This window comes from Ascaphus truei, chromosome 23 (genome assembly GCF_040206685.1).
Source record: "Ascaphus truei isolate aAscTru1 chromosome 23, aAscTru1.hap1, whole genome shotgun sequence".
Classification (NCBI taxonomy): domain Eukaryota; kingdom Metazoa; phylum Chordata; class Amphibia; order Anura; family Ascaphidae; genus Ascaphus; species Ascaphus truei.
In genome coordinates this window covers 5,482,134-5,490,900 of record NC_134505.1, presented here as the reverse complement: position 1 = coordinate 5,490,900, position 8,767 = coordinate 5,482,134, and the positions used below count along the sequence as shown (strand labels likewise).

At 57.1% G+C, this 8,767-nt stretch overlaps 1 long non-coding RNA gene across 1 annotated transcript; it reads left to right on the top strand.

Annotated features, from left to right (window-relative positions):
- The first annotated feature begins 2,669 nt into the window (after nt 1-2,669).
- Nucleotides 2,670-3,665, top strand: LOC142472985 (uncharacterized). The gene is made up of 2 exons (XR_012789951.1): nt 2,670-2,751; nt 3,412-3,665. It is a non-coding gene; the product is annotated as an uncharacterized LOC142472985 (long non-coding RNA).
- The last annotated feature ends 5,102 nt before the right edge of the window (nt 3,666-8,767 follow it).

The following is an 8,767-nucleotide window of genomic DNA, read 5'->3' as shown; positions in this document are numbered from 1 at the left end:
CTCACCCACCCAGTCACTAACTCACCCACCCACTCACTAACTCACCCACCCAGTCACTAACTCACCCATCCAGTCACTAACTCACCCACCCACCCAGTCATTAACTCACTCACCCACCCACCCAGTCACTAACTCACTCACCCACCCATCCTGTCACTAACTCACTCACTCACCCACCCACCCAGTCACTAACTCACTCACAGACCCAACTCACTAACTCACTCACAGACCCAACTCACTAACTCACTCACCCACCCAAGTCACTAACTCAAAGTCACTAACTCACCCACCCAAGTCACTAACTCACCCACCCACCCAGTCACTAACTCACTCACCCATCCAGTCAATAACTCACTCACCCACCCACCCACCCACCCAGTCACTAACTCACCCACCCAGTCACTAACTAACTCACTCGGGGAGGAGTTATAGGGTGAGGTTATAGGAGCAGTTAGGGGAGGAGTTATAGGGAGCGGTTATAGGAGCAGCTAGGGGAGGAGTTATAGGGTGAGGTTATAGGAGCAGTTAGGGGAGGAGTTATAGGAGCAGTAAGAGGAGGAGTTATAGGGAGAGGTTATAGGAGCAGTTAGGGGAGGAGATATAGGGAGAGGTTATAGGAGCAGTTAGGGGAGGAGTTATAGGGAGAGATTATAGGAGCAATAGGGGAGGAGTTATAGGGAGCAGTTATTGGAGCAGTTAGGGGAGGAGTTATAGGAGCAGTTAGGGGAGGAGTTATAGGGAGAGGTTATAGGAGCAGTTAGGGGAGGAGTTATAGGGAGCGGTTATAGGAGCAGTTAGGGGAGAAGTTATAGGGAGAGGTTATAGGAGCAGTTAGGGGAGGAGTTATAGGGAGCAGTTAGGGGAGGAGTTATAGGGAGAGGTTATAGGAGCAGTTAGGGGAGGAGTTATAGGAGCAGTTAGGGGAGGAGTTATAGGGAGAGGTTATAGGAGCAGTTAGGGGAGGAGTTATAGGGAGCGGTTATAGGAGCAGTTAGGGGAGAAGTTATAGGGAGAGGTTATAGGAGCAGTTAGGGGAGGAGTTATAGGGAGCAGTTATAGGGAGAGGTTATAGGAGCAGTTAGGGGAGGAGTTATAGGGTGAGGTTATAGGAGCAGTTAGGGGAGGAGTTATAGGGAGAGGTTATAGGGGCAGTTAGGGGAGGAGTTATAGGGAGAGGTTATAGGAGCAGTTAGGGGAGGAGTTATAGGGAGTGGTTATAGGAGCAGTTAGGGGAGGAGTTATAGGGTGAGGTTATAGGAGCAGTTAGGGGAGGAGTTATAGGGAGAGGTTATAGGAGTAGTTAGGGGAGGAGTTATAGGGAGCAGTTACAGGAGCAGTTAGGGGAGGAGTTATAGGGAGCAGTTATAGGAGCAGTTAGGGGAGGAGTTATAGGGAGAGGTTATAGGATCAGTTAGGGGAGGAGTTATAAGGAGCGGTTATAGGGAGAGGTTATAGGAACAGTTAGGGGAGGAGTTATAGGGAGCGGTTATAGGAGCAGTTAGGGGAGGAGTTATAGGGAGAGGTTATAGGAGCAGTTAGGGGAGGAGTTATAGGGAGTGGTTATAGGAGCAGTTAGGGGAGGAGTTATAGGGAGAGGTTATAGGAGCAGTTAGGGGAGGAGTTATAGGGAGAGGTTATAGAAGCAGTTAGGGGAGGAGTTATAGGGAGAGGTTATAGGAGCAGTTAGGGGAGGAGTTATAGGAGCAGTAAGGGGAGGAGTTATAGGGAGCGGTTATAGGAGCAGTTAGGGGAGGAGTTATAGGGAGAGGTTATAGGAGCAGTTAGGGGAGGAGTTATAGGGAGCGGTTATAGGAGCAGTTATAGGGAGAGGTTATAGGAGCAGTTATAGGGAGAGGTTATAGGAGCAGTTAGGGGAGGAGTTATAGGGAGCAGTTAGGGGAGGAGTTATTGGAAGGGGTAATGGGGTATATAGAACAGATTTTCTTTGGAATAATTCACAGACTAAAGATTGGGCAACAAATTAATATATGAGTGATCTTCAAGGCCGCGTTCACACTGGGAACGTCGCGACGCAGCGTCCGCGTGTTGCGCGCGCCTCAGTCTGCTGGGCGATGTGTGATCATCCCCGAGCAGACGGAACGATCCGACACAAAGGGCGACATCCGGGGAGGCAACAAGCGCCGAATCATTCAGCAAAGTACACGAAGGGCGGGCGTTCTTGAAATCGGGTTCCCCATCTTTTTCGGGGGGGATCCCATTTGGGTACGTTTTACAAAACAACCAAGAAGTCGAAAAAAACCCGAAATATTTACCTCGCGTGCGTTTTGGACTGTTCTGCGCGTCCCTTGGAACACAGCGCCATTATTTTCAATAAACGTAACTTTTCCTCGTGTAAACGAGCGTAACGAGCAACGTCAACGATAAGAAAGTTTGCATCTGGTACAGTGGCTCATACGACCTTTGACATTGATTGGCCGCTGAAATTGACGTGGCGCTGCTGCAGCCGGACGTCACCGATTCACGCGGTCTCCCGCGTCTGCAGCGGCGTCGGCGCCGTATTTCGCCGCCAGCGGTTGTTTCAATGCCGGACACTACCGTTGGCCGACGGGGAATCTGTGACGAACGCGCGCGCGCGTCGTGTAGCGTGCTGTGTGTGCGGGGCCTAAGATCTCTGTATCGCTTATCGTGGCTGCCATATTTGTTTACATTAGATTTACTGAACGCTGATATTGAAGATGATGTGCGCTGTCTTAAAAGGATTATGGGAGAACGTAAGGGACTAGGTGCTTGGTAAGTAGACTTTCTGAGATAATCCATGGCTGGTCCCTTTGATACATTCAATATCCGTCCGTAAAACATTCATTTCTCGTGTAAGTGGAACAGAGATAAAGATTATGGACATTTTGTTCAAGATGGTAAGCAGAAGCTTGAGGCAGGTACTATAGAAATTATAGGATTAAGATTAAAAAAAAAAACCACATTTATGTCTGAGACAGCCTCATGCTTTGTGGAAAATGTAAATATATATATATATATATTCTGCCTCATCATGACCGCTTCCTATAACTCCTATTACCCCATATAACACATCCCTATAACTCCTCCTATTACGCCATATAACCTCTCCCTATAACTCCTCCTATTACCCCATATAACCGCTCCCTATAACTCCTCCTATTACCCCATATAACCCCTCCCTATAACTCCACCTATTACGCCATATAACCTCTCCCTATAACTCCTCCTATTACGCCATATAACCTCTCCCTATAACTCCGCCTATCACTCCATATAAGGGTAGGCGCTCAGTCCCGTTACACATTGACGCCGAGAGACGCAGGATTAAAATGTCTTCCCTCGCGTTACATTGACGATGTTTCCCCTCCCCCGCCCCCCCCCACCCCCCCCCTCTTGAGCCTATATTGAACCTGGTATCTTCTTTCTCCATAGGGATCCTTGGACAGAAAACTGCAAAGGAAAAGACCTGAGCCGATTCCGCAACCATTGTTAACACTGGACATACCGAATTAAAAAAAAGAGTTCCCCTCTTATGTAGCACTAGCTGAGAGACCCGGCGTTGCCCGGGATGTGAATGCGTAATAGGTAGTATTATTTATAAATCGTGGAACAATAGGTGACTGTTTGTTGTAAAGGTTGGATAATAATGTTGAAAAGAAAGATGGAATAAAATGTAATACGATGTTGTTTAAAAATGGATTATTGTAAACACACCACAGTACAATGTATATTGTGGTGACATAACAGATGTAAAAATGTGAGGCGTGTGTCCTGCTAGGGTGTGAGGCGGCGGGTGGCACATGGGTTGTGAGTGCTGTCTGTGAGTGGGGGTCCTGCTAGGGTGTGAGGCGGCAGGTGGCGCGTGGGTTGTGAGTGCTGTCTGTGAGTGGGGGTCCTGCTAGGGTGTGAGGCGGCAGGTGGCGCGTGGGTTGTGAGTGCTGTCTGTGAGTGGGGGTCCTGCTAGGGTGTGAGGCGGCAGGTGGCGCGTGGGTTGTGAGTGCTCTCTGCGAGTGGGGGTCCTGCTAGGGTGTGAGGCGGCGGGTGGCACATGGGTTGTGAGTGCTGTCTGTGAGTGGGGGTCCTGCTAGGGTGTGAGACGGCGGGTGGCACGTGGGTTGTGAGTGCTGTCTGTGAGTGGGGGTCCTGCTAGGGTGTGAGGCGGTGGGTCAGTGATGTCGGTGCGTAGGGGCGGGAGGCAGCAGGTGAGTGTGGCGGCAGGTATGTGTCGAGTGTGGCGGGTGTCTGTTGAGTGCGTGCAGCGGCTGTGAGGCGGCGGGTGAAAGGCAGAGGCGGGCGGAGTAAGGGCGGGTGAAAGGCGGGTGGGCGCGAAAGCAGAGGCGGGCAGGAAGACGAAGGGCGGCGGGAAGGGGAGGAGGGGGTGGTGGAGGGGGTGGAAGGGTTGGAGGAGGGGAAGGGGTGGGAGGGTGGAAGGGGGGGGAAAGAGGAGGGGGGGAATGGGTAGGTGGGGGGGAAAGGGGAGGTGGGGGGAAAAGGGGAAGAGGGGGGGAAAGGAGAGGGGGGGAAAGGGGAGCGGAGGGGGGAAAAGGGGAGTTGGGGGGGAAAAGGGGAGTGGGGGGTGGGAAAGGGGAGTGGGGGGGGTAAGGGGAGTGGGGGGGTAAGGGGAGTGGGGGGGGATGGGAGTGGGGGGATAGGGGAGTGGGGGGGTAGGGGAGTGGGGGGGGGTAGGGGAGTGGGGGGGAAAGGGGAGTGGGGGGAGGGGAAAGGGGAGTGTGGGGGATGGAAAGGGGAGGAGGGGGGATGGAAAGGGGAGGAGGGGGGGATGGAAAGGTGAGTGGGGGGGGAAAGGGGAGTGGGGGGGGAAAGGGGAGTGGGGGCGATGGAAAGGGGAGGAGGGGGGAAGGAAAGGGGTGGAGTGGGGGGGGAACGGGGAGTGGGGGGGATGGAAAGGGGAGGAGGGGGGATGGAAAGGGGAGTGGGGGGGGAAAGGGGAGTGGGGGGATGGAAAGGGGAGCGGAGGGGGGGATGGAAAGGGGAGCGGAGGGGGGGTGAGAGGAAGGGGGAGGGGGGAGGAAGGGGAGCGGAGGGGGGGTGGAAAGGGAGCGGAGGGGGGGGTGGAAAGGGGAGCGGAGGGGGGGGGGAAAGGGGAGCGGAGGGGAGGGGAAGGGGAGCGGAGGGAAAGGGGAGCGGAGAGGGGGGAAAGGGGAGCGGAGGGAAAGGGGAGCGGAGGGAAAGGGGAGCGGAGGGAAAGGGGAGGGAAAGGGGAGCGGAGGGGGGAGGGAAAGGGGAGCGGAGGGGGGAGGGAAAGGGGAGCGGAGGGGGAGGGAAAGGGGAGCAAAGGGGGGGAGGAAAAGGGGAGCGGAGGGGGGGAGGAAATGGGGAGCGGAGGGGGGGAGGAAAAGGGGAGCGGAGGGGGGGGAAAGGGGAGCGGAGGGGGGGGAAAGGGGAGGGGGGAAAGGGGAGCGGAGGGGGGAAAAGGGGAGTTGAGGGGAAAGGGGAGTGGGGGGGTGGGAAAGGGGAGTGGGGGGTGGGAGAGGGGAGTGGGGGGGTGGGAAAGGGGAGTGGGGGGGAAGGGGAGTGGGGGGGGAAGGGGAGTGGGGGGGATAGGGGAGTGGGGGGGTAAGGGAGTGGGGGGGGGGGAAAGGGGAGTGGGGGGAGGGGAAAGGGGAGTGTGGGGGATGGATAAGGGAGGAGGGGAGGGGAAAGGGGAGTGTGGGGGATGGATAAGGGAGGAGGGGGGATGGAAAGGGGAGGAGGGGGGATGGAAAGGGGAGGAGGGGGGATGGAAAGGGGAGTGGGGGGGGGAAGGGGAGTGGGGGGGATGGAAAGGGGAGTGGGGGGAAGGGGAGTGGGGGGGATGGAAAGGGGAGGAGGGGGGATGGAAAGGGGAGGAGGGGGGGATGGAAAGGGGAGTGAGGGGGTTGAAAGGGGAGTGGGGGGGGGAAAGGGGAGTGGGGGGGATGGAAAGGGGAGGAGGGGGGATTGAAAGGGGAGGGTTGGATGGAAAGGGAAATGGGGGGGGGGGGAGGGGAGTGGGGGGGTGGAAAGGGGAGGAGGGGGATGGAAAGGGGAGGAGGGGGGATGGAAAGGGGAGCAGAGGGGGGGTTGAAAGGGGAGCGGAGGGGGGGGGGTGGAAAGGGGAGCGGAGGGGGGGTGGAAAGGGGAGCAGAGGGGGGGGGGTGGAAAGGGGTGCGGAGGGGGGGTGGAAAGGGGAGCGGAGGGGGGGGTGGAAAGGGGAGCGGAGGGGGGCGTGGAAAGGAGAGCGGAGGTTGTGGTGGAAAGGGGAGCGGAGGGTGGAAAGGGGAGCGGAGGAGGGGGGGAAAGGGGAGCGGAAGGGAGCGGAGGGGGGGAAAGGGGAGGGGGGGGAGCGGAGGGAAGGGAGGGAAAGGGGAGCGGAGGAGGGGAGGGGGGGGAAAGGGGAGCGGAGGGGGGGAAAGGAGAGCGGAGGGTGGTGGAAAGGGGAGTGGAGGGGGGGGAAAGGGGAGCAGAGGGGGGAGGGAATGGGGAGTGGAGGGGGGGGAAAGGGGAGCGGAGGGGGGGGAAAGGGGAGTGCGGGGGAGGGAGAGTGGGGGGGGGAAAGGGGAGCAGAGGGGGGGGGGAAGGGGAGTGGGGGGGGAAAGGGGAGCAGATGGGGGGGAAAGGGGAGTGGGGGAATTAAGGGGATTGGGGGGGAGAAAGGGGAGTGGGGGGGAAAGGGGAGCAGAGGGGGGGAAAGGGGAGCGGAGGGGGGGGGGAAGGGGAGCGGGGGGGAAAAGGGGAGCGGGGGGGGAAAGGGGAGCGGGGGGAAAGGGGAGCGGGGGGGAAAGGGGAGCGGGGGGTGAAAGGGGAGCTGGGGGGGAAAGGGGAGCAGGGGGGAAAGGGGAGCGGGGGGGGAAAGGGGAGGGGGGGGAAGGGGAGAGGGGGGGGGAAAGGGGAGGGGGGGGGAAAGGGGAGCGGGGGGGAAAGGGGAGCAGGGGGGGAAAGGGGGAGGGGGGGCTATGGGGAGTGGGGGTGGGAAAGGGGAGTGGGGGGGGTGGAGAGCAGGGGGCATATATATTGTCATAATTTATGTATCCGCATGCCCCCCCCCTGTCCGGGCGTCCGTCCCCCCGCTGGATCGGCGGCAAGTCGCTCCCCGTTCTTGGTTCCCCGATGGCTCGGGGCTCGCTCTTCGCCCCCCCCCCCCCGTTCCCCGTGACTCGCTCTTCGCCCCCCCCCCCCCGGTTTCCCGTGACTCGGGGCTCGCTCCCCCATGACTCAGGGCTCGCCCCCCCGTTCCCCGTACCTCGCTCTCCCCCCCCCTGCGACCGCTTGGTCCCCCGTTGTGTCGTCCAGCTGACTGAGGCGCGTGCAGGCGCCGGCAGGAAGCGCCATGTGTGGGCCTGGGTCCTGGCCTGAGGCACGAGGCTGCGCGCCTGAAATAGGAGAGTTACTGGCGCCATAAGCTGAGGCGGGATGTGCAGTGGTGTGACTTACCTGGGCGGGAGGAGGAGGAGGTGGCGGTGTGTGTGTGGGGGGGGGGGGTGTCCCCTTTGGCCCGTCACTCCGCCTCAGGCCAATGAGAGGTGTGCGGGGGCGGGCAGGCCAAGGGAGCCATCTCATTGGCCTGAGGCGGAGTGACGGGCCAAAGGTCCAATGTGATTGCCCCTAGGGACAGGGAGACACAGGACAAACAGACACGCATACAACAGTTTGAGAAATATATAGATAGATTGACACCGTTTGCTTTTATCTCATCGCTTGAAATATTTCTCTGAGAAGATCATCGAAACAAGGTGCAAAGAGCCGGGCCCCTCCCGGATTTGAAATACACTATTTATTGCTCAACAAAATGACTTGACGTTTCGGGCCACACGTGGCCTTTCTGCTTTTGAGGAAGGCCACGCGTGGTCATTTTGCTGAGCAATAAATAGTGGATTTCAAATCCGGGGGAGACCCGGTTCGTTACACCGATCGTTGAATATTGGATTATCACCGAGAATCCTGAACCAGAAGCGCAGATGTGTCTTATATTATTTCAGATATTGGGCGGGCAGCAGTTCCTCTACATCTGAGAATATCGTGACATAAAGATGTTTACAGCTGTGACAAACTGCGATTCTTTGTTTTTTTGTTTAATTCTCATCAGACGTGTAGCAGCCTCTATAAAACGTGCTTTTAGAGACAAAGGGAACAGAGTGGAGACAGCCGTCTGTGGAGCCGTAGAGACAAGAAGGGGTATAGCAGGAGAAAAGATCTGACATGTAACAGGGGGAGTAGCTTTGGGCGTTTTAGTTGTTTGTTGTATACATTTAGCCACGCCCACTAGCACTCCTTTTAACACTATGTATATATATATATATGTATATACATATATATATTATTATATATATATAATGTGGTAATGGTTGGGGTTTCTTAGAGCTTGTTGGGAATCTGTGCATTTTTTTCATGTAGCTGCGAAGCAGAGAAGTCGACTTGTATTTGTAATTCCGGGTTTGTTTGGGCGCTATTGAAGGGATTTCGGGAGGAGAGGGGCAGACACAGACGTAGGAGAGACAGAGATAACTCCAGCAGCGTATTTTCAACAGGTTGATGTGGGTCTACAGTACCACCTCGCTGGGCATAGGGGCCGGGTCACAGACCCATGTCACGCTCATGGTCACGCCCTTCCGAACATCCATTTTTCCGATGCTGGGGGGTGGGGATGCCCATGCATGGGCACATATGCCCCCATTTCCAGGCGGTTTTCCAGGAGGGTGGACGACAATGTCCGGTGTCCAGGGAGGGTAGGGGGACGATGGGCCCTCGTGTGTTTTTCACACGGACCGGAGCGGAGTTGTTTTGTGCGCACCGCCAAATTGGCGCCATC